The sequence below is a fragment of the Spea bombifrons genome, chromosome 4 (genome assembly GCF_027358695.1).
Source record: "Spea bombifrons isolate aSpeBom1 chromosome 4, aSpeBom1.2.pri, whole genome shotgun sequence".
Classification (NCBI taxonomy): Eukaryota; Metazoa; Chordata; class Amphibia; order Anura; family Pelobatidae; genus Spea; species Spea bombifrons.
This window is the reverse complement of record NC_071090.1, coordinates 49,410,292-49,430,355: the sequence shown is the minus strand read 5'-3', so window position 1 is coordinate 49,430,355 and position 20,064 is coordinate 49,410,292. Positions and strand designations below refer to the sequence as shown.

Here is a 20,064-nt window from a genome sequence, read left to right as displayed (position 1 = left end):
AATGAAAATAGTGTCTCACATTCATGCCAATTTAGCCATAATGACATATGAACTAAAGATAAATCCTAAACTGGGTCTAAATGTGACCTTGGACAGGGGAGGCAGCAGGAAAACTAACCAGCTTTTAAGCACTACAATGTATCTCATTGTACATCTCTTCAATGTATGATGGAGCTAAGTCAAATGATAATCAGAATATATATATATATATATATATATATATATATAATTGCAGTGTATTTTTTTATAGTTTAATTCTATTGAGAATATTTGAAAACACAATATAGACCAGCGACTTTGGGAAATGGAAAAGGTCATTCTTCTGCTTTTTTCCACCCGAGATATGTGATTCTTGGGATAAACCTGCATAATCTGACACAGTGTAACTATAAGGATATGCAAGATGATGACAGTTGGCTGCCTGACACATTGTGTAAATCTGCTTTTCTATCAATCTGTGCAAATGGAAGAAATGTCTCAAAAGAGCTTTGAATGCCAAGACAGTTCTAGAGTACACGTACCACAGCTACACTGTTTCTTTTTTCCCCAGTCTTGTTTATTTAGAAATGTTATACGAGGAGACACAGGATGGCTATTTTCAGGTTTATTCACTATATGCAGGCAGGACATTATTCAAACCCAGTGCCTGTCTACCTCGATCTGGCTTTTCAAGAATTGAGGGAGGGGGTGATCTGTAGATTAATCAACTCAGACCTTAATCGATTAGTGCTAGTTTCTACTGTTCACTTCTCCACCTCTGGTACTACCAGGTCCAGTAAATATGTTATGTTTTATATATAATAGAGTTTATTGATGCCTCTATTCTATTTATATTGTATACATGACAAATTTTGTTTTACGGTTATTCATAGTTTCCTATCTTGCCTCATACCCCTATAAAAAGGTTTTTTTGGCACTGCTGTTTCAGAATGCTTGCATGCTGCATGATTAATGGTTTATGTAGCAGTATCACCTACTGTTTTGCCATCAATAACTTCAATTTATTAAAGTTACATGGCACTAATAACTTTTAGTTTCTCAATCAAAGTCAGTTTTTGGAAAGATTTGGATCAAAAGAAGGCGTTCTGGTAAAAGAACTGGTAAATATAACTAGTTTGTACCTACTCTAAACTTATCCTATCCAACCAGATCAAACTACTCCTTCATACCATGGTAACTACACAATTTGGATGTGTAATAAATAATTATTGTGTCTTCAATCATTAAGCGCCACTTCAGCCATCTGTTCGGTATACTGACTGTTAAAACGTTGTGGATTGTTATGTTTTCAGGAACTCCGTGTCCTAAAAACAAAGCTTGCGTTTACTCTCTTAGTTAGCCACTAAAGGTATAATTTTTTTCCACACTTATGTGATTTATTACTTAAGTACCTTAAATCTTGTGCACTTGACTGGCTCATAGTGTGCCATTCTTCCCATTTTAAAATATGATATATATATATATATATATATATATATATTATTTGGGCTCTGATGAGATATTAACAGTAAAGGTAAGCATTTTCTATCCATGTCTAGAGAGAGGCTCACCCTTACCAAGCATTGGGGTATTAGATTAAAAAACATTTAAATGTTGGCCATACACATCATAGCAGTGAAACAACGCACCACAGCTGAAAAGGCATGATGTCACTCCTTGACTTTAATTACAGCATTGCACCCAACACACCCGCCATACACCGCTCCCTTCACCTTGTGACTGTGTAACCTTGCCAGAAAAGCTCATTGTATATTCATAACAGCATTAATGAGCAAATAAAATATGCATAGCCAAGCTTATCTATGCAAATGCAGGGTAGAAACCCACCTCAGTATGCATGGACATGTGAAGATCTGACAAACCTACTTACAGTGCGATAAATACCCCCATTACATACTTCATAAAAGTCATTGCTGCGTGTGCTGCTGAGTAACATTTAAATATAACATATTTCACGTTTTCAGTGACAGGACAGTTTGAGCCTGTCAGCCACAATATGTTTAACCTTTTATATTAAAGTAAGGGGTTTCCAGAGCCATAAGATAATTACCCTTCCACTGCTATCATGCCAAATAAATGATATTTACCTTTTTGAGACAGTTCTACCAAATGGGGAATGGTTTGCAAGATAACAAAATATCAGGAAAGGTTAATTTCAGGCTAATAAGATTATTTCAGTGGTAAAATATTAGAACAAATGCTCGAAGTCTAGAACTAGAGGGTCAGAGGTTTAGATGCAATGTAAGGACGTTTTACTTTACTAAGAGGGTGGTAGATAAATGGAACAGCCTCCCATCAGACTAATAGAGGCTCTGGTTGAACCTCTACAAGTATATCTATATACTGTACATATGAAATATGCTCATTTGGAGTTTGTTACTATCCATTTGACTTATTATTGTTTTGAAATAAATTTTCAAGGGCGAAATGTTGGGACAAGAGGCCACAGGCTAAATCTGTTTTATTTTACCGGCAAGGAGGTAGATAAGTGGAACAGCCTCCCATCAGAAGTCTGTAGAGCCTCATACAATGAGGGAATTTAAACATGCATGGGACAGGCATAAAACTCTAGTGGCATCATAAAAGTGCTGCTTTAACAGGAATATGACCTCACGACTAGGCACACGGAGTGGAATACGGACCAATACTTAGATTTAAAATACAATAAAAGTCATAAAACGGCATATCACATAACAATGTATAGAAACAAATTGAAGTTAGAAAGAGAGCTCGTACACGAGTGTCTATGAAATGCCTCTACAGCTATTTTCTTCAGGATGTTTCTAGTCTTCCTGTGGACAGCCACTCCAGGAGAAAGGCAGAAAGGTCATGTCTTTCCCAAATGCCTCTTCAGCTTATCATATTCATCCGTCCGCCCTATTCTTGAACTTTAAACAATACTTTTGCTAAATATCAATAAGGGCCGATATTTAAATATAAAGAATTAACATTTACAAAGCCCCAAAATATATATGTGTACAATACAGAAGAAGAGAATTGACAAAAATCATAAAAACACAGCAAGAGCAAATGAAATCATATACTTTGGAAACAATTACATGATAATTCATTTTATATAATTGAAAATTCTCTTCTGTGACAAATGTCTTTACTAGGCATAATACTTTCAATTGTGTTGCCTAATTAAATTATATCTATTACATGAATTATTTGCTTAGCAGTAACAAATACAGAGATATAGATTGCAATTCCTCCCTGAGAACACCCTAGAAAAGTCTAAGGAAAAGATGCAGAAACCTGGCTGCAGATAGTGTATGTTATAAGGAAAAAATATATATGCTTGAACACAGAGATGTTAAGTATCACATAATTCAAAATGACAATTGTAAGCTTTTGCTAATGTGCCGGCAGCCCATTTTACCATGTCTGTGCACACAGAGCCCGGAATCACAGCAAACTGCGGATTCCTGACTTTCAAGGGATATTTTATAGCCGTGCGTAACACCACGCATCTATCTTCAAGAAATAACAGTCGGTGAATATACACAATGGTGCAGCACCCTGTGTTTCTTTTAATTAAAGACTATAAAACTACAAGAACTCTACCACTGTGTGTGGTATCGTATCTCATATTTAAAACCAGATATTAAATAATTTTAACTACATACAGTATGAATGAAATACATTGTACATGTATCACCAGGCTTAAAATAATTATGTGTGCTCACGTGCCTATTTAACATAAAAAAAAATACACATATGACACATGTATATTGGTATAAATATGAAATAAGAACCATTGTAAAAATAAGCAGAGACAGGGATGTCCCCAAGATCAGAGAAAGTAAAAAGTCATTTATGGGCATTGCTATTGTCATATCTCTCTGTAGCTCCCATAATTCCACCACTGCAGAAAATATCTCCCCCCACCATTGAAATACTTATTCAGCTTGGGGTGTCTGGGTGCCAGTTGCTAGTGTTCTACAGCAAGAGATCGCATGGATATCTTTGTCTTACCTGGGCCTTTGTGTGGTTGCAAAGTTTACCAGAATACTCAAACTCAAATGCCAGGTCTCTAATAGCATGGACCTTCAAGGAGACATTACTGCCACCAGATCTGGTCCACCAGTGTGTGGCTGCCCACTGAATCCCTTCAGCCTCACTCTCCAAAAGTATAAAAATATAATAAACAACCATGAGTATCCAATAAACAGTCACACATAATTTATTTGGCAGCCACTGGCCTAAAAGTACCAGGGTCACTTACTCATCTGCAGACCACCCCTGATAGGAACCATCTAAATGTTTCTGTGGAGTACTCCATAATTGGTATGCTGCACCAGAATTGGTCCATTTTGACTTAACAGACCTAATGTTATCTACATTGGTACAGACTACAAAACTGAGCCTTTCTGGTCATCAAAATATCCCGGCAGTTGATAAATAATGTTAAGCAGCCATGCTGAAGGTAATATATTGGGAGGCCTGGTAATGTGAAAGTATGCACAGCATTCACTAGAGGAAGTAAACAAGGCCCCTTAAATACCTAGCTTTAATCTACCACCTCCTTTCTATGAATAGCGTTTCTCAATGCAATCAAATCAATATTTGTTTTAACAAATGTTATAAGCCAGAGTTTCAACGGACAAAGTTTAAATATAGCTCATAATCATATAAGTGGAAACTGCTTATGTATTGAGAAATATATTGGACACAGTTTGAGATACAAATTAGTCTTGACTCTTGAGAATCGTTTTATTCTAAGAATGACGATTTTCAACAATTGGTGTCCACAAAGTGACATTTTAGATAATTATTCAAAACACTCAATAAAATGTGGAAGAAATTGTGTCATTTCAAAATTCAGGTACATAAAAAAAAGCCAACATGAAATATTTGAGTACTCCCACTCAATCTTCACAAAAAAAATCCTAAACTTCCCCAATTACATACTAAAATGTTATATTCTGAGCAATGTGTATTTTTTGTTAAAATGTGGCTAGCTAAATAAAAAAGGTCTGTTATGACTATATTGTAATGATCAACATCCTGGTGAGATTCGAAATTATATTTCACTCTGTTTTTACTCCCACTCTGCACATCATTCATTGCTCAAACTGTATTTTTCATTTTCAGTTTCTTTCCAAAATAAATATGTGAATTATTTTTTTCCTAACCAAGAAATCATACTTTGATTACTCATCAATAATTTACAGTGAGTCATATCATGTATGCATGAGTGTGTTAACTAATGGATTGGACAGCAGTGCATAAGACATGAAATATAATATTAAATCCTTTTTACGGATGTTATCTTGCACATAGTAAAAATGGGTTTCAAGAAATGTAAGACAGATGATCTAATAACAGTTAGCAGCTTTCTGAACATTTGCATAGATTAGTAGTCCTTGAACTTTTTTCTCCTGGGATCCAGTGTCATAATACTACTTATAGGGGAGGGCAGTTTTGACCCATGGGGCAAGTCCAACCAAGTAACCTCTAATACTGTGGCAGTATTCACATAGAATGAGAAGGATTAATCTCATCCTTTAATTAGTTTAATACTAATCTGTAACAGAAATTACAGTGTTAAATGCTGTTGTAGGGTGCTCAGTAAAGTTAGGGCAGCGTGAAGGCTCTTGTGCGAACCAATGATGGGCACCTCACAACCCAGCCCTGGGCCTTGACCCCATGTAACAGGAACACAATCAGAAAACATATATCACATTTCCATTTAAACTTTGTTTTGGTTGGATTGCGTCCTTTCCTGGATCCTTTGTCAACCGTTGCAGTAATTTATATCACAGGCAAAGGATCTCTCCAGCCAGGACAAAAATTATTAATCTAATCTATTAAAATCATTTAAAATGTATTATGTATCTTAACCTTATCATATAGTCACTATATTGATAGCTGTACCAAATTTATGAGAGAGTTTAAACCTAGTTTATTGTGTTATTACAGTCCTATGAAGTTAAGTGGTGCCTATTGTTATGTTGTAAATTGTAACAGTGCTGCAAAGTATGTATGCCTAAAATAATAGTATTAATAGCATACAAATGAAGGGGAAAACAATAGGGGTGATAACTGGCAGATCCAAGTGGGCAGCTCAAACATATAAACCATGATTACAGCAATCCCCAAAAAATTACATCCATTACACAGGCCTGTCAAGCAGAGCAGATATGCTATCGGGGTATAAATGTTCCCTAAAGTATTTGGCATTACAACCTGGTGGCTGTAAGTGGAATTGCAAGTAAAAAATGTGCAAAACAAAAAACAAAACATGGCCCAAGATGAAATCAGAGATGCACAGAGAGGACTCCCTCATCAGTTTCCCACTAACATAAAAATGTCATACATAATGATTTGTGAAATAAAGCCAAATTTTAAAAACATGCAAACACCGTAAAGCTATACAAACCTTATGCACACAAATATTGCTAAACAAATGCTGTATGAGTTCTCAATGTATCATAATTACTACATTTTATCCTTTGAACATATTTCCAGGCAAAAACAATTTCTCAGTTTAGATGCAAATATAAACACCCATTAATCATCGAATTGTTTTAATGCAAATTATTTCCCAACACAGAATTACAATAAGCAATAAATAAAAAGGTTTCCCTGGTAGAAGCAGCTGCATATAGTTTTTTTTCTTCGTTTGTGATTTGAATAATCTCGGTATGACCTACAGCATGGGACCTTATAGCAATGTCTTTGTAGTCAGTTATATTGTTGACACTTTTGAAGAAGGTATCAACTACCCCTCTGTGTTACAATGTACTATTCAGCATATTTTGGCAGAAGATGTAAAAATACAAACATATAATCACAGCACAGCTGCAACATGTGCCTTGATGTTGAAACAAAAGGCACCAAAATGTAACTGCTCCATATAACAGCTGAAGCATGGCAGGTACACCCTACAGGAAAAGAGGACATTCAAGGGTTTGAAATGCAAATAACCTGCTGGAGGGATGGAGCTATAATAAATTATGGCAAATGACCAGGTATTCCCCAACCGAGTTATGGTCTTAAATGAAAGTAAACAAAATCAGTCCTTGACAATCTGAGTGATGATAATTACAGGATATTGTATTGATTCAGATTTGGCTTTGAAAAAAGATTTGGCAATAGGAACAGCTGTATTTGTTTTACAATGGCATGTATTATTCCACAGAAAGCGGAGCAGCCAAAGACCATGCATCTTATTTCTTGGAGTCCAAGAAGTAAAATTGCTTACAAGAATGTGATTAGGCGAACGTTAGCGAGAGAAAGGGAACAACTGTGTCTTCTGAATTGCATTGTGTAGCTGGATGTTATTGGAATAGTTTGTTAAAGGGCTTTAACTAACACCTGTAATGCATATGCTAACTTTTTACTTTTTAAAGTCTTAGTAAAAAGTGAATGGAAAACCATGTCTTTTCAGCAATTTTCAGCAAAAAAATAAGTAAAATGCTTAAAAAAAAAACACTGCTCTGGTACCGTTTACTTGATGTCAATTGTAAAACAGTTCTGGGTAGCAGCTTACCAGGGAAACAGGGCATGTTTGCCCTTGCATCTTGGTTTAATAATGCACACAACTATGCCACATCCATGCCATTAGACATTAACATGCAGTCTTCCTAGACAGTAACAAATATTTTTGTACAATAACATTCATGTGTGATTGAAAATGTGTCAAAATATTTTTAGAATTACGTATTTTTGTGTACGCTTATTACGAAGGCACACCCACACATATAACATGCACACATTTCACACATTCATATTCTTTTAAGAGCCATGAATTGGTGAATATCTCTGGAAATCATTTTTTATTAGTCTACGCATATTCGTTCTAATGTATATGCAGAATTGATGGATCAAGTGGAACGATTATCTGTATTAAATACTTACACCAAGATATGGGCACACATACCATGACCTACATCTGATTTTGTCAAAGTCCAGTTTACTGAACCAATGGCATACAATCCATAGGGATCCACATAGGGATCCCACTCAGTAGTTGACCATCTGCAATCACCAATGGGACACTAGCTTGTAAATGGCATTTATTCACTAAAGGGAGAGTTTGCAGAAGAGTTGTGTTTCAGGCATCCTGACTTCTGCAGCATGTGGAACTGGCCCTGTATAATGTATAGTTCCATGAGCCCGATTTTTCCGGAATCTGATTACCATTGAATTATATATTAGGCAGGGTCAGCTCAGCCGTTCTTGCCAGTGGTGGCCCTTCAAAATGAATAATACATTGAGGGGGTTGACGTCATCTGCAAACTCTTCTTTGACTGAATAAACTCCATTATGTATCAAAGAAGCAGCCTTAATCAGGTTGAATTCATTTCTATATGTCTAAGGGAGAGTGAGCACAATGTAACACTATTTTGCCTTACTTTTGATAACAATGTAACATATTTCTGTGTTTCTTAGCCATAGCAATGTAATGAAATTGCAAACAACAAAGAAACATTGTTTCGCATGACGCAATGTTTTTATGGGCAATTTTCTGCAATAAAAAAGGGTTGGCAATATTCGTTCTATAAACACAGTTGGGTGTTCAGTAGACAAGGCCCCTGCTCTACAATGCAGGGAAATGCAGGAAACAGCTGGGGATAAATGTCTGGTAAAGGAGTAGAGACACACACACTGCTTCAGAAAATAAGCGACAGGGTTCAGGAGCCGTGCAAGGAATGCAGGTAGGTATTTAGGACCAGTTCCATGAAATGCATTCGGACACAGTAAAGCACGCGTATGTTGATTATTATTTTTAAAGATATGATTTCGGAGCAATCACTGTCTGTCAGATTATTTTCTAATAATGCCTTGGTGGTGTCCATTGAAAGATTTGACAGAAGTTCTGGGTCTGAAATAGCAAGCATTGAGAAATTTTCATTTTATTGAAGGATAGTGCTTGAGGCGCCGTCAGACTATCAAAAAAACCTTATATATACGTGAAATGAATGGCGGCTTTAGTAGCTACGCGTTTAAAGATAAAGTGAGGAGAAGGTATGGATGAACACTTTCTGATTGAAACAATGCAATTAGGATTGTGTCATTTGTGTTTGATATACAGTTAGGATCTGCAATATAACCCAAAACGTTCTGTTCTTATCTTACTGGGACAGAGTTTGGCCCACTATAAATATGCAAGTGGACCAAAGGCTAGTTTTTGCTAAAAGTGAGTTAGCGTTAGAAATAATTACACCCAAACATTTTTAGACATTATTTTGTTATAATGCACGGAATTAAACGTATTCAATATGTGTGCAGGATTTTCTAAAAGAAAACAAAACTGTAAAGATGTTGATGTCGGCACACTAGCTAATGGGTTCCCAGTAGTTGCGCACACATCTGCATGGTTGTATATGTGCTTTTCCACCATGCTTACTGACCAGGTTCATTCACTAAACTAGCAAGCTCAGGAGGTAAAGTAATTACGCAGCCTATTAAAACACTGATGTTATTGTCAGAGAAATGGTGAAGCAAATATGGTTTAAATCACTAAAGAAAACAAATGTGCATGGATGCGAGTGAAGTAAGCTAAAATGTGTACTTAACAATAATGGTCGAGTAGTTCCGAGCATATTACACTATTCCCCATCAAATAATAGCCAACAATGTACCCCATTTAAACACAAGCCTTTTCTGCTTTTCTACCCCCTTTCATAATTTTCAAGCTGCATTCATGAAACCCACTGGTCATTTCACAGGTTTTACTTTTTGAGATCTCAATAACATGGTACCTCTCCTCAGTCCTTACAAACTTTACCTATGTGCCTCTTACCCACCCCCGGACATGGGATCTATCCAAGTAAGATGAAGTTTGCGCTATAGCTGAACATTTCAGTTCACTGATATCACCATACATTATGAAGCTTCTCCTACAAGTAGGACTGAGGTGGTCTTATAATATATAATGAAGTGATGCGAGTATTAAGAAAGCACCCAACATTATTTATGCATTATGCAGGGCCATATCTAACCTAATTCCAAGAAAAGAAAAACACACTGAAGTGTTCCCTTGATATTACATAGTAATTATTTAACTGTAGACAACTGTAGAGATTAAGTATTTAACTATCCTGCAAATGTCCTTTTTAGTGAAACGATGCCATAGCCCTTCACCAATTCCACAGCATACTCTTCACTATTCAAACTAAGACATGTGGGGGGGGGGAAACTAAATCATGTTAAAAAATGGCAGGGGAGTAACACAGTGTTACAAAGAAACAATGGCTGTAATATGTTACTTCTCTGCCACACACTGCTGTAAATTTCCTTAGTCCACTGACAATTGTTGTAAAACTTAAGTATTATTGGTATTTCCAATTTCAAAATGAGCACAGATTTTGCAATTTTATAGACTGTAAAAATGATCATTTGTGCGTAGCGGGCAGCGCACAGGCAACTTGTTTTTCAATAAGAATGAATTACTTTACAGAAAGTCTCACGGGATTCTCACGCTCAGAATAATGCACACAGATTCTCAGAGAAAGAGAGGTGCAGAAACGTTTAACATGGTTATCGCAAAAGCAGGCTTTTTCACCTGCTCGAGCAGTACCTGCCATAAAAAACATTAATGAGCACCAAAGTGGGCAAAAACATGAATGCGTTTGTCCTGCAAGAATTTAATAGTTGCACTAAACAGGCTGTATACAGGCCACAATATTTGGATAGCACTGCTAGCATGCACGCATGTCAATTGAATGTCAACATTCATTTATATTTTTTTCAGACAAGGATACATTGAAAGCCTGGCATGTTTGTTGGCCTTGAAGACCGTGAAGTTGTGTAGCCGTGTATTAAACTTATCGTACAATTAGATGTAGCTGCCATCCGTGTGATATATATGGGGCTGAATTTGGTCCAACTGAGTCATACAATGGTGTTATTAGAGGCCAGGATAATGTAGGGGAGAGTCGGGAGAAAGAAGAAAGAGAAGAACAAGAAGCAGAGAAGAACAAGAAGAAGAGCTGCAGAGAAGAAGATGGAGAAGTGGAGACACAGAAGTGTTGTTGGAGAAGCTAGGAAGACATTAAGCGAGAGAGAAAGTGAGGGAGGGAGCGTGAGTGACAATGAATCCTGTTCCCGAATCGAAAAAGGCTTCCAAATTTCTTCCAAATCAAAAGGGCGGAAAATTATTTATGTATGAAAACAGGCCACAACATTTGGATATCGCTGTTTACATGCACGCATGTCAAGTATTAATACTTGTTTTCAAACAAGAAAACCCTGGCACGTTTCTGGGCCTTGAAGACTGGAGTTATGCAGCCAGGCATTAGGCAAAGAATTCCAACTCATTTCCTATTGTACAAATTCATGCTATCCATGTGCTAAAGGGGGCTGAATTTGGTCCAACTGAGTGGCAAATATGACATCATACAATGATGTTATTATTACTATTATTTTTAATAAATGTATTTAACAGACTCAATTACATGCTGGCTTTGGCCTTTAAAATTGCCTTTGGTGTTGCTCATTTCCTGCAGTTTCCTTATTATTGTTGTACTCATACCCCTCAAAGTCATTTCACTGTATACCTTTTTAAAAAATGAATTTAATGAGTCTGAGACACATATCCTACCCCCATTTTTACAATGCTATTCTTTCTGTGGTAAGCAATTATATAAATCACTTCCACTTATTCTGATTTCAATGCATGTGTTCCGAAATAATACTCATTAAAGATTTTGTCGTTAACAATACTTCATTTAAGGTATATATTTTATGCATAATCCTGTTAGACGTTTCATGAGCCTATTATCAAATGAGCTTATATTTTAGATAGGTGAGTATCAAATGAAGCCCTATCTGCGCATACTTATCTTCTTCCTCGTGACAGGGGTACATTCAGTGCACTTCTCTTTATATAGATCAGCCTGTGGGCACACAATGCAAAGGTCCATTTTTTTCCTTGGTAAGGGAAATGTAGTCTTGGGCATTTGCTGTATATTTTTCAGGTATTCTGTGCCCCCTACCAGTTTGAACTTTGGGAGATCGCAACAGTTGGCAATCCAGCATTGGATACTCCAATACTTTGTAAGCAGCTAGAAAGCTAAATATTATTAGCAAGAAACGCTCCTCTTCACCTGCAGATCTACAGTATTTTTTGCTCTTGGAGTACTTCCGTGAAAATGGGCAGAACACCCATCCACGCCATGGGGCCAACCTGTCTCCTCTTCCTCCAATTGAGAGAGAGGGTGTGCGTGTAGGATCAGCCCTGTGCAGGGGAGAGTTGGGACACGTGGTGATCGAGGAGAAGAAGGAGAAGTGGGGAAGAAGGAAGAGAGGAGCTTCAGAGAAGGAAATGGAGACACAGAAGCGGTTTGTGGGAGAAGGTAGAGAGAGAGAGTGAGAGTGACAATGAATTCCATTTCTCAAAAAAGCCCCCCACATTTCATCCTAACCAAAAGGGGGTAAAACTAAATTCATTGCTAAAACAAAAAAATTGTCCGTATCATTTTTGGTCCATGTGCACAGGTATTTTTCGGGGGGTTCCATTTATCCTTAAGACATACAGGTATTGCAATACCCTGGCTTGGTTGTGAGTACAAATAGGTTTTGTATTACATACCTGATCAAGTGAAACCCCTGATGTTCCAAAAAGCATTTAAACTAGGAGGCTATATACTGTAAATGGCCATAATCTTATATTAACAGTGGATTCTACAAACACATACAGAAAGTCCACAAACAGTTGGACTGGAGAAATATGTTACATACAGTATTATCAAAACACCATTGTCTAAGTGAATTTTAAAATCCTGATTGTAATTCATATATCAGTGATTTGACTTGAAGTAAGTTGGGTTTAGTGCATATAGCACCAATGAACCGACATGCTGTGTAGAGAGTGATAAAATCAAACTATATATCTCTCTCTTCAGCGCTCAGTATTTAACAATAACTACAAAGCTGCAAAGCTCAATAAGCTCTTTCTTCCTTGTGTATTTTAATGAACAAACAGCTGCACAATAATGTGACTCAATGAGCCATTTCTAATTAAGCAATGCTGTAACAAAGACAGTCATACAGAATGACAGGCTTCTATCAGCGGTGTTGCTCAATATAAGATTGTAGGCTTTTACAGTAGAAAGCTAGCTGCCATTTGTCTTCAATCCACCATTCCGCCATTGTACCTGCTTTACTATGATATATTTCATTTGTACGATCATCTATTCACTTTTAACATGTTACAAGGAAAATATAACATAAAATATGTTTAGTAGATATGACCAGACATCTTTAATGTGTTTGTTGTGCATTGCCTAGCAAACTGATTAATACTGTAAAATAGCTAGTCTACTTTTAAGTGTTACTTCCCTAATCCCTTCACCTATGTTGTGTATTTGCCATTGTTGATTGTGTAAAGAGATTAGTCTGGTGCGGATGTTGTCTGCATAATCCCATACCATTGTGCTATCTGTTAATTAAGTTAATCATGTCCTGTTTCCTGTGTTTAACATTTTCTCCTCTATGTCCAGTCCCAATAAAGTGTTTTCTCTTGCATCCATGTTTTCTCGTTACAAATACGTATGGATTGAGGTATATACCGTATATCCATACACACATGCATATAATGGCTAGCTATGGGGCTGGCTGAGCATAAAGAGAATGCAACTTGATTGCTTGGCTTGGCTTAAGGTGCCGTTCCATTTAAACAAAACAGTAGCTGAGCTCTTTACTGTGTTGTTTAAAGAACCCTTTTAAAAAGCTTTATTTCAATTTATATCTATCAGTGTGTGTTATTGTGCCATGTGATAATTAAGCATCCCCTTAGGAATTAGGAATCAGGAAAAATCTGACATGATGAAATAAATATTTATGTTAAGTGTTTGGACTTTGAGTAGTACTGTGGATTATGCTTCTAATGTACAGCATTTGAACAGTATGCAGTGTCTTGCATTCTAGATTTATGAATAGATCCTTTTTTGTGTGGAAGATCTTTTAAAGTCAGAGAGATAAGTGCTGTACTGAGCAGAATACACTACAGGCTCTTCTGCACTGGAGGGATTAAAATAAGCATAGAAAATTGCTCGAAATTGAAAACAGAATCATTACTGTAATAGGTGGTGCAATTATATATGGTGGAAAAACAACTGAAATAAACCATGCAGTTGCTATCACAATAATCTATGCACAATTCAATTTTTAATTAGGTCACAAGTAAGAAAAGTGACAAGAGAAAGCTGATGTAAGCAGTGTGAGAGATGAATGCAATTATCTACAACTTTTCTCCGCCATCATCTTTCAATCACTATACGCATTGAAATATTTATTGAAATTCTACTATTCTTTCTGTGCAAGTGGTATGAGTGGTATTCAATGGGTTAATCTTAAAACATTGTGGTGATGTTAAAAATGTATTAAGAATCCACGGTTAACCTCTTATATGCTACAGACACTGCATTTTGCTATGCTACACACTGCTGGAGGTATGTTTAAAAGGAAAGTGGCCCATAGCATTAAATTACCCCTGCAAATGGTGTTAACCCTTGATGTGCCTGGGATGGCTAGCCGATATATATCAGCTACAACTAACTGTGGTACTATAATATTTATTGGTTAGGTTGTGTTTTGTCATTTGGTGTCATAGCCATGGTAGCACCTTTATCAGTATTATGCAGCTCTTCAATGTAGCAGATAACTAATTCACAAACAGTATGGAACTAGCATTAACACACTTCTATTTTAACCAGCTTACTACTAATGCATTACAAATTCATATTTATTCATTTGCACTTTTTGGGTCCTAAAAAGGCCAACAGGAACTCTTTTTATCCAGCCCATCTGAATTCAGAATTCGGTAACAAGATGCCACTATATGCTTTAAAACATTTCTTTAAAACATTTCTGTACCAGTCTCTTGTACACACATCCATTTTTTATTATTTAAAAACAAACAGAAACCTATGCTAAACACTGCTCTATACTAATGGTCGTGGATATGATCCTAGGAAATGGCATTGTTGAACCATTGTTCCATTATTTATCACAATCCTAAAAGCATAGAGATGCACTTTAGTATAGTGTTAGGTGAGCTATGGCTATCTCTGAACAATGACCAGTTCAAACATATGCAAAAGAGCCATTGGCAAAATATTTGGACTAGGATTAACTGTAGTTGCTATAAATGTTAATGTTGAAACTAAAATTGCCAAAAACCCAGTTTATTGGGACAATTATTTGTTAATCAATAATGCTTTACATTCCTTATTACTAAAAAAGTTATTTATCTCTTATTACTACTAAAACAGGAGCCACCCACACTTTTACATCCCTGTACTTCATTGCTGGTTTTTATTTTCAAACAACCCATTGCTAATAATTCCATAGGAGGAAAATAACACAGTTTTAATATACTTGGTAAAACTGAGTGACGCCAATAGATCCTCTATGATGTTTTACTACTAACAAAGGATGCTTAAAATTCATTTACAGGCTAAAAACAAGGGTGGGTAAAGTTTGCCCTGCTCCCCATAGCAAAGCACCCATCTCACACTACAGTATAATGCAAGTTACTCAATCTGAAATGCCACAAGACACATATACAATATACATCATATCTGCTCAATGGTAAATTAACACAAATAAAACATTGTGGGACCTGCCACGTGTACACATAATACAAAAGCTTTCAATGTAATTCTAAATAATTCATTTGATCTCTATATATCTTAATTAAACCCCCCATTACAAAATGGTCTCCCAGATCAATATGAAATGAAAGCTCTGAAGATACCCAAGTCAGGACTAGTCTGTGATCCACCGAGAAGGCTTGAGTATGCAGGTGCAGTCTTCACCTATTCCCATCAAAATGCAGCAGATCCAGGCTCCTTTAGTTTAGGACCTTATCCATTAAAAACAGCCACTAGGTCTCTTAATTAATTTCTGTCCCCTGAACTCCATCTGCTCCATTCTCGCATCCTGCAGGAGGTCAGCCCTGTTCCAGCACTAATTGCTCTTCCTGACGTGTTCCTGAATACTCAAATGTGTTCTGTATACAGAACACCTGGAATCAGGAGATCTTAATCAGACATTATAAATATAATATCTACCATATAAAGTAAAATAAACAAATCCTATATTATGGACCTGCATAGGATTTGATCACTTAGACAAGTCACAGCGATCTGCTTTAACTTTTAGCCTGTGATCATCATACTTTTTTTGCATCCAGCTCCACAGAGCAAATGATTTGAATTCTCTCATAAAGGAAATAAATAACACCGTAGTTTGACAAAGAGCAGCCAATTTGCCTTGTATTTAAATACAGGATTAGATACAGGATAAGACTGACCTACCTGCCTCCAGATTGTCAGCTTCAGTGGCTGTTTAGGTCCAGGGTGCTGAAAGGGATTCTCATCAATGTAGCATAGTGAAACCACTATATGTCTTACGATCCATACACAGGCTGTACAATCTTCTGAGATTTTAGATTAAAAAAAATGAATTTTGGGGAGAAGTAACTGAAATCTATGATCTCACTTTTTATTGTTATTCTTTTTAACACATCAGAGCTCTGCAGCTAAAATATTAGCCCTGTTGGGTTGCACCTGGACAGCCCACACTGCACTCGCACACGTGCAATTCAAGAAAATATCCAGATCAAGTCCTACCCTTGCAATCTCCTTTTCATTATTTCAGCCGACAATTGATGGGTTCTGTTCAATCATTTAGGCGTTGTTTATACTTTCTTTCTCTGGGGAAAGATAATTAAAGGAAATGGAGCCTCCACCTGCAGCAAATCATGTTGTAATCCCAGCTCTGAGAGTTTAGACAGATGGACGATCTCCTTGTCTAGCTGTCTCTATAAAAGGTAGGTGTGGGCATCCCAGGGAGTATAATCTAAAAAAAAAAAGTAATCTATGGAACTGAAATCCACATAAAAATGCTGAATTTTAAGATCCGCCACCTGCACCCTCACTGATAGAGGGATCCTATCTTGGTAGATGCAGTGTTCTCCTCCTGTTCTCCTCATGGGCTCTCAGCTTTTCTCTTACTGCTAGAATTTCAGAGAGACTCCGAAGAACTGTAACCCTCAGGAACAACTGTGGGTGGAACTGCGTGTCTATGCATGTTCAGTACTGCGGACAGGTCCAGCATATATAAAAAGATGGGAGGGGGTGAGGAGCAGTCCCAAAATGAGTTGTAAAAAAATGCACTTTTAGGGATTTGATAAGAGGATTTTACAGATTCACAGATTTTAAACAAATGTTCAATCAGCCTGATACGTCTGCCACTGCACCAATAAATAGTACATTCTGCAACCTGTGCATTTATCACTTTTCTTTTGATGAATGTCATATTTAGTCACGTACAGATTCTTGTTAAGCCCTGATGTAGACAATGAATCTTTGATAACAATTTACAGATTATGTTCCCCTATCAATGGATGCTGAATATGGTGCCTTAATAGTATAGAGCAGTTATTTTGCAAAAGTATGAAAGGGATTGAACTGCCCTAAACCGTGTACTCTGTCTCCCTCTAGAGGCCAATACATAATTCTACATACGAGATTTCACTATTGGATGATGACTTTTGATTTAGTTTATAATTTAAAACATTCTACCTGGCATTAAATGTGTTTGTTTATTGGACACATTTATTTGTTTTTATTTAATTAGTCCCTACACCGTCTTATTTGTTCGTTTTTAAAATAGTGGAATAAAAATTCCAATGTTTTTCTATGGCACACTAACAGAAGTGATCACAGGGGTTGGAAAAGACTGCCCTATTTAACATGTATACAAATGTATCAAAGGGTTTGGGAATCACTGGTCTATTGTACATATCACAAGGTTGTGGAAAGAGTTAGGAATCAATGATACATTTTGTATAAACAAACGTGTGTCACAGGGTTTGGGATTAATACACATACAAAAGGGTATCATGGGAGCTGAGAATCACTGTTCCAACTTCTCATTATACATACCCAAGTGTGCAATATGGGATAGGAATCACTGCTCTGGAAAAGCACTTGGCTAGACATTCGTGCTCACACAAACACAATTTAACATCCGTGCTCTCACACACACACACAATTACACACCCATGGTCACACAAACAATTACACTTCCATGCTCACACATACACACAATTACACATCCATGCTCACACATATTCACAATTACACATGCATGCTCACACACACGCACAATGACACCTGCATGTTCACACACAAAATTACACATGCTCACACACACACAATCACACATGCTCACACACACAATTAGACATCCATGCTAACAATCATACATACAGTGAAGGAAAATATTATTTGATCCCCTGCTGATTTTGCACATTTGCCCACTGACAAGGACATGATCAGTCTATATATTTAATAGTAGGTTTATTTGTACAGTGAGATACAGAATAACAACAAAAAATCCAGAATAAAACATTTCAAATAAATTATAAATTGATTTGCATTTTACTCAGTGAAATAAGTATTTGATCCCCTATCAATCAGTAAGATGTCTGGCTCCCAGGAGTCTTATATACAGGTAACGAGCTGAGATTATGAGCACTCTCTTAAAAGGAGTGCTCCTAATCTCAGTTTGTTACCTGTATAAAAGACATCAGTCCACAGAAGCAATCAATCAATCAATCAATCAGATTCCAAACTCTCCACCATGGCCAAGACCAAAGAGCTGTCCATGGATGTCAGGGACAAGACTGTAGACCTACACAAGGCTGGAATGGGCTACAAGACAAAGCAGCTTGGTGAGAAGGTGACAACAGTTGGTGCGATTGTTCGCAAATGGAAGAAGCACAAAAAAATTGTCAATCTCCCTCGGTCTGGGTCTCCATGCAAGATCTCGCCTCGTGGAGTTTCAATGATCATGAGAACGGTGAGGAATCAGCCCAGAACTACACGGGAGGATCCTGTCAATGATCTCAAGGCAGCTGGGACCATAGTCACAAGAAAGCAATTGGTAACACACTACGCCGTGAAGGACTGAAATCCTGCAGCACCCGCAAGGTCCCCCTGCTCAAGAAAGCACATGTACAGGCTCATCTGAAGTTTGCCAATGAACACCTGAATGATTCAGAGGAGAACTGTGTGAAAGTGTTGTGGTCAGATGAGTCCAAAATCGAGCTATTTGGCATTGCCGTGTTTGGAGGAGGAGGAATGTTGCCTATGACCCCAAGAACACCATCCCTGTCACGTTCGCTAGCACCAAGGGCACTCACCGCAGGAGTTCTTCTGCACAGAGAACCACCAGGTAACTCAGGACTTAGATGATCCCAACAGTGAGGAGACCGCCGTGCTGGTAGAAAAAGGTAGGTACTGAACTGAAGCAGTGAGGCGCAGCAAGCAGCAGGTAAATAGAACAGGATAGCCGAGTCCTTACACAATGCAGGTACACGATGCAGGTAGTCAGACAAGCCAGGGCTCAGGTACAGGATGCAGGTAGTCAGACGAGCCATGGCTCTACCTGGAACCACAAGTGCCTCCCTTCGTCTGGTAGTAGGATAATGCTAGTATAGTCAGCCAAGCCAAAAGGTCAGGTTAGGCAAAATGGGGTACTCAAATGCTGAAGCCAAAGTCAGGATGCTAGAAATCAGGAGCAGTCAGAAACAAACAAGGTCACAAGGCCTTCAATGATGAGCACTTGAAGCTGATACTATGATCCCCCACAGGTGTGAGATCCCTTAGCTTGAGTACAGCAATAAGCCTCTTGATCTGAACAATCCAAAAGCTTCTTGGGGCAGGTCAGCAACAGACATAGACATATCCACTTACATGGCATAGGTCTGAATATCCCAAAAAAATCTCATGAATTGATCCCTCAGATTGCAGAAAGTGTTAGTGCTGTAATAGGAGTAGGTAACTAGCAGACAGAAGCATCCAGCCACATTGTATGGCTCAGGACTGCCACCAACTGCCCCATTGATGCCCATTCCCCTCTGCCCGAATGTACTGCTCAGAGGATATGGGACCCGCTGCTGCGTCAGGATCCAAAAATATATAACTTTAATTGGGAACACAACTTAGGAACAATAGAAAACTGACTTCATTGGTGGCCATAGAGAGCTAGGTATGGTGGACAGACCAAGTTGAATTACCACTTGGACATACAGCACGT

General features: G+C 37.5%; 1 protein-coding gene across 1 annotated transcript in view; it reads right to left on the bottom strand.

Annotated features, from left to right (window-relative positions):
- The window catches only part of TAFA2 (TAFA chemokine like family member 2), an 86,262-nt gene extending 69,276 nt beyond the window's left edge, over positions 1-16,986 (bottom strand). The window contains exon 1 of the mRNA XM_053464349.1: positions 16,275-16,986. The gene's annotated coding sequence lies outside the window, so the exon portion shown is untranslated. The remainder of the gene's footprint in view (positions 1-16,274) is intronic.
- Positions 16,987-20,064: the final 3,078 nt, after the last annotated feature.